Source organism: Rhipicephalus sanguineus, chromosome 1 (assembly GCF_013339695.2).
Source record: "Rhipicephalus sanguineus isolate Rsan-2018 chromosome 1, BIME_Rsan_1.4, whole genome shotgun sequence".
Classification (NCBI taxonomy): domain Eukaryota; kingdom Metazoa; phylum Arthropoda; class Arachnida; order Ixodida; family Ixodidae; genus Rhipicephalus; species Rhipicephalus sanguineus.
Genome location: NC_051176.1, coordinates 66,391,103 through 66,397,963, shown reverse-complemented (window position 1 = coordinate 66,397,963; position 6,861 = coordinate 66,391,103).

The following is a 6,861-nucleotide window of genomic DNA, read 5'->3' as shown; positions in this document are numbered from 1 at the left end:
CGTTGCTAGCGACATTTTTCGTGACGCGTTGTGTATACTGCAATGAGTTTTCATTAAACTGCAACTTTTCATGTTCTACTTATCTGCTGGCGTAAAGCGTTAGTTATCAATATATACTCACTAACGTGCAATCTTTTAACAATTTTTCTTCAACGAGAGAACATGTGCACCCCATAAATGCCTAATACCTATTGTAGTGTCACATGGTGGTGACGATGAAGAAGGCGGCAGTCACTCGGTAGAGACGTAACTGCTCATTGGGCAAACTTATGCCCAGAAAACTAAGTAACTCATAGTACAACCAAAGCACGCTGTACATTGATAGCGGCAATAAATGTCGTTGGCCTTCGATATTCTGATCATCGGCGGAACGCGTGGTCACATCCGCTATCGAACCTTCCAGCGTTACCGCTGGTTCGCGTAAGTTCCCGAATGAACTACAGTGCTCGCGTCCTGCGTATAATTTTAATAATAATTGTTGCGGTTTTACACCCCAACACCACGATATGATTATGATGGACGCCATAGTGGAGGGCTCCGGAAATTTCGACCACCTGGGGTTCTTTGATGAGATGACTGCACTGATGGAAAGATTGTCCGTCGCATTGACTCAAACCAACCCTGTTTATCTCGTGAGAGGCGGATTTATATTTTTATTTCTTCATTGAAAGTCGGGAAAAATGACCTTTTGCGCCTCTGGCGGCAAAATCATACACGGTCCGATGAAGCCGGTCACGTGATCATTGATTGGTGTATGCGTTCGATGACTTTTCTGTTAGTACTGAAATATTGTTTATTTCTTTATATTAAAAGATATTACTCCATAAAAATGTACAAATAGGCCTGCGTTAGCTGTATGCAACAAAGTGGCGCTGCCTTCGCTTGGCGTAATGATCCCATGCCACGAAAAGCCATCCATGACACAGGCGCAGGCAACCTTGGTCGCAGGCGCGCACAACGCTGTACAAATACCGAGCAGGTGTATAAAGCCACATCATCTCATTGTAACAGCTTGCTATTTTCAAAAATGGCTGGAAAGCTCAAAATAAAGGTGGTTAAGCATAGCTACAGTAACTCCTGCGAAAGCAGAACAACGACAGCTTTCACAAGGGCTAGCGGCATTGCTATCAATTCTCAGCGTTGCTGGAGCAAGCAAGCCTTCATGCGTGTTTGGAACCTTTCAGATCGAAAAATACTGCTTATAAAATAACTACGTGCTTTTAGGATAAACCACTGCAGCTACAAACGCTACGAAGGGTAAGCTTCCTGTCGCGCCGTAAAAAGCTGGGTCGAAAAAAATCAGTTGTCGGTCCCTTTAACGTGCACCTAAGCCCCGCCACGGTAGTCAAGCTGGTTATGGCGCTCGACTGCTGACCCGAAGGTCGCGGGATCGAATCCCGCCGCGGCGGCTGCATTTTCGATGGAGACGAAAATGTTTGAGGCCCGTGTACTTAGATTTAGGTGCACGTTAAAGAACCCCAGGTGGTCGAAATTTCCGGAGCCCTCCACTACGGCGTCTCTCATAATCATATCGTGGTTTTGGGACGTTAAACCCCAGATATTATTATTATTAACGTGCACCTAAATCTAAATACACGGGCCTCGAGCATTTCGCCTCGATCGAAATGTGGCCGCCGCGGCTGGGATTCGCGCGTAATCTTAACAGCGCAATCTGAAACAACCACTGATCTCCACTAGGAGGAGCTGGATGGCGCATCGAGCACGCGGGCGTGAAGCCACCGGAAGCCGCCGTTTTTGTCCCGGAAGCCTGCCTGTAGCGCAGTAAACTGTACGAATCGACCGGAAAAGTCGTCAGGGAAGACATTTCACGCGGAAATACCTCAAAGTTGTATTACTTTTTACGCATTTTGTACGTTGCAGCACTCCGCAAAAAAAAAAAAAAAAAACGATCATAACAACAGCTCCCACCCGAGAATACTTGAATTGCGCGACTAAGACGGACAGAAGACGCCAGCTTCTGGGACAAGCAGGGGACCTTCCGGTGGCTTCACAAGCGCCCGCCTCGCAGAGCGGGGATGCGCCGTCCAGCCTTTTATTGCGATAACAGTTATATGGACAGTCTCGACGGGTTTTTGCCGTCGCCGTTGCCGTCATGTCCTTCCGGTCTGAAGTCCAAATTGATAAGATCTCCCCGCGCATTGTATGTTCTACCGCGCGTAAAAGCGCGCGAGCGGGGGCGACGAACGCGGCCGAAGCAGAGTTCAAACAAGACGGTCCATCGCTCGGAGGTGCATGCGATAACATCACCCCGCTCGGAAGGCCTGCCGTGGAAGCATACAGGAAATGCCCCACCCGTCTTTAACGCGCCTTAAAAGACGCGAGGTGGGGGGGGGGGGTGTAGTGTCGCGTCGCGCGAGGAGCAACTTTGAACTTTGAATCTAAGGGCGCGGTGACGATCGCTGGCGCGCGCGCTATATCGAAAGCCATCGTACAGCGGAGCTTCCGAAACATCGCGGCGCGGCTTGAGCCGAGCGCTGCTAATTTTTTTTTTCGCCGTTTAAACCCGATCACACCAAAATAAAAATAACAGCGCGTGGCAGTATAGTTGCAGAAATCGTCGCTGCGCACCGCTGCTATATTCACGCTATTGACACCTATAGCTCCGATTACCTGGCGATTAGTAATAGCAAAAAAAAAAAAAAAAAAACATTAGGAAGGCCTATAAAAAAGGAAAAGAAATATATGTAAATAAAATACAAAAGCCGTTTTGTATCAAACATTCATCGTGAAACACGATACAGGCGGCACTCCTAATAGCTATGACAATTAAGCATGAAGTATCGTGAACTTACCTGTTAATGTAAGACAATGAAAATATTAAGTGGCTATGAAAAATTGACTGAAACGGCTCGTTGGGACGCTCATGAGAAAAATCGGATCATTTGGTATAGCAATGTTTCTCGAATCCCCTTCATAACAACTTTAAGATGGTTCCTAATTATTTCCACAATTATAATGCAAACTCAATTTCGCTGTTTTACTAAGCATTATAATTACATATTTGTTTCCAAAATCGCCCTCGCAGAACAGTAAGCTAAAGTGAAATATAAATGTGTAAACAGTAGCAGAAATAAAGCAGACAGTTCATAGTAAGAATAAAGCAGAGAGCTTATTTTGGCAGCGCGTTACAAGAGGCATATTGCTGTGACCAGACCGAAAAAGAAAAAAGAGTTCGGAGCCCTAGGTAATGTACGGGATGCAAGAGAAGGGCAACTAAGAAAACATTTCTGCTAGCAATCTAATTATGATTTCAAAATAATAATAATAATAATAATAATAATAATAATAATAATAATAATAATAATAATAATAATAATAATAATAATAATAATAATAATTATAATAATAACCTATTAACATTTGGCGCAGTAACAATGCAATACAAAGTTGGCCTGCCAAAGCCTCGTTGGGCTTGAAGGGCAGAGCCGACAGACAGCAGACAACAGGAGTTCATTTATCCACTGAAATGCAGACACCTTTTTTTTTATCTTTTCGCGCATACATGCAAACAATAGACGCGCGTGTACAGCAGTCTATGAAGAAATAAAACTGATGGCAATACATATAACGTCACCTAGCCTTATGAGTTGACCATTCGTACATGCAATGGCAAAAATACAATAATAGAACGCCATCAGACTTTCGGTAAAGTAAAAAAAGCGGGAAAACCGTGAAAAACAAAAGAACACACGATAAAGCAATGTAACATCATTCTAACGTCTAGAGAAAAAAAAAAGAAAACAAAAGTTCTAATGCCTTCAATACACCAACAGCTATGCGCAGCCTGAAATATGTGGTTACCTTAGAGTTTTCGAATACTATTTGAACTATTTGAATGAAGATAGCAGGAAGATAATAATAATAATAATTGTTAGGGTTTAACGTCCCAAAACCACGATATGTTTATGAGGGACGTCGTAATGGAGGGCTCCGGAAATTTCGACCACCTGGGGTTCTTTAACGTGCACCTAAATCTAAGTGCACGGGCCTCAAGTATTATTTTCACCTCCATCGAAAATGCGACCGCCGCGGCCGGGATTCGATCGACAGCAGGAAGAAAAAGATACGGTACACGAACATATCTTCTCTTAGATAAGCGCTTCATCTATTAGATCTAGCATCGGTACTCGTGGTGCTATAGTTAGGACCTTATTTGCACATAAGTCAATCACATGTGAGTCGAACTCACATCCACGAGATCCTTCAAATCGCTTAGGTATGTGTGAAAGCCAGGCGCAAAGCAACCGTATGCTTCAGACTACGTAACGAAGCGCTACGCAGGGGAGCGGCATCAGAATTTGCGCGATAATCGCCGCACGCTTTGTGGTACATGGCACTGGCACAAGTAAAAAGAAAAAAAAATCGAGGAAACGAAAGGCACGTGAGCTAAGCATAGACGTTCGCGCGCTTGTTCTGTCGAGACTACGCGAACGCTGTCATGTTGCTCTGCTCCACCAAAAGGGACGCCCACACTTCATCGCCTGCCCTCACTGGTGGACTCCGGCGGAAAAATGAAATTATGTCACTGCGATTAGTTTTATGCAGGCAGTTTGGTAGCACCAGTGCCAGCTTAAGAAGTGGAGTTGAGCCAGTGATTATTGTTTCGTACACGCCATGGTGTTCCTATAGGAGTATCTTGTATCTCAAGATACACGGTACATTATTGAATGCATCGGAAATACAGATACAGATACTCGTCTTGCGAGACGTATCGCGATACAGATACAAGATACCCAAAGAGTATCTAAGATAGTATCTATCATGGTCCCTATTGAGGGATCATGATTATCTAAGATACATGTATCTTCGATACTGCCCAGCACTGGTTGTTTGCTCCCTTGTGTGCACCTCGGCGGATATTCACGTTAAGGAACTCCGCACCGTCCCGATGATGCTGATGATTTTTGCTAACATCTCTTTCGCAACGGGGTGGCGACCAGTAGTCACATAGCGTGTACGTCACAATCATGTGACGAATTCCATTTATTGCAGTCTATGGCTATGTGTTTTTAACAGCGGAGCTGTTTTGAGCCGGCCGTAAAAACTCTGGTGTCCGCATAAATTTACCACAGGTGGGTATGCGCCACAGGAATTGTGCAAACCCCACAAACGAGTACAGCAGGTGCGAGCGTTAAAAATCTGCTCGGCGAAGTGGAGCACGTGAAACAAAGAGAAAAAGAAAGAGATAGGAAGAAAGAGAACGAGAAAAATAGAGAGGAACAGAGGGAACAAAAACATAGAAAGATAAGAAGACAGAGAAAGATATATAAAGAGAAAGAAAGAGAAACAAAATAAGAGAGAGAAAGAAGCTGAGAAGGCGAGAAGCGCACGAAAGAAAAAGAAATAAAGATACAAATTGTGAAAAAGAGAAAGAAATAGATAGAGAGACATAAATAGAAAGGAAGAAACAGAAAGCAAAAGGTACAAACTACAGATACAGGTAAGAAAGAAAAATAAATGAAGAGAAATTAAGGAAGGCTGCCCAGCTCCGCTCTTCCTTCAGGCTTGGCAGTCCTAGTGCGAAGCTGCCATAATTTCTTTTAATGCGAAATACTCCCCAAATACCCGATTTTTTCTTACACTCCAAGAAAATATCGAGCATTTGGGGAGTATTTCTGCTACACAACGATAATCGTCATCCACCTCGCGTACTTTCCTCGCGTTATCACCGCTGTCCCGGCACTTCCCGGTCGCGATATGGCGCGCGCGTTATCAGCGTGACATCTTGATAGCAAAGTGACGAGAGCCGGGTTTTCAAGAAAGGAAATGCGAGCAAGCCAGATGACGATTATCGTTTTGTGGCAGAAATACTCCCCAAATACTCGACTTTTTTCTTACACTCTAAAAAAAGGATCTACTATTTGGGGAGTATTTCTGCTACGCTCTAAGAAAAAAGCGAGTATTTGGGGAGTATTTCTGCTACACAGCAATAATCGTCATCTGGCTTGCTCGCGTTTCCTTTCTTGAAAACCCGGCTCTCGTCACTTTCCTATCGAGAATGCTATGTCACGCTGATAACGCGCGCGCCGTTCGTGACCGGCAAGTGCCGGGACCGCGGTGATAACGCGAGGAAAGTACGCGAGGTGGATGACGATTATCGTTGTGTGGCACAAATATTCCCCAAATAGTCGAATTTTTCTTCGAGTGTAGCCTGGAACATATCTAAAATCAATTTTGAAGTGAGCGCGCCGCGCCACTGCACGCGAAACCCCGCATTTTCATTTCATGTAAACAACCAACCGCCACATGCGTCACGAGTTTGTGTTGGCTGCCAGCAGTAATCTAAAAACGTTGGCTGCCACGATCCTTGCGAGCGCTCTCTCCTAGACCTTTTCAACTGAAAGAGGGAGGAGATGCATGCACGGGAGTACAAAGGCTGCATGATGTCATTGCCTCGGCAGTGCATTGTTGGAGGGACACGCATATTTACAACGTCTCACCAGGAAGACTTCGTTGAAAGGAGTTATCAACGCGGTGCTCATGTGCACACGGTTTTGTGTGCTCACGTAGCCAGCTATATTTACATGAAGCCCACTCTGGGCAACTGGGTACCTCCGTGGTCCCGCCTCACTCAGCGCTCTCTGAAACCGAAACTGGACTGAGCGCTCTAACACCGTCTCGAAATAATTAACTGTTGCGCGCTCGAGCAAACGAGCTTTCCAGCCATGATAAGTGGGTTGTTAGCTACTTATAGCAGCAGAAGAAACAAGATGCAAAATTTTTTTGTCGGTGCTCTTTTCAAAGAGCCTATTGTGTAGCCTTCGAGACCTAACTTCGTAAACTTGACAAAGTCGTTCCTAGCCGCACGGCTAGCCACCTATTTCGTGGCTGTGGCTCCGG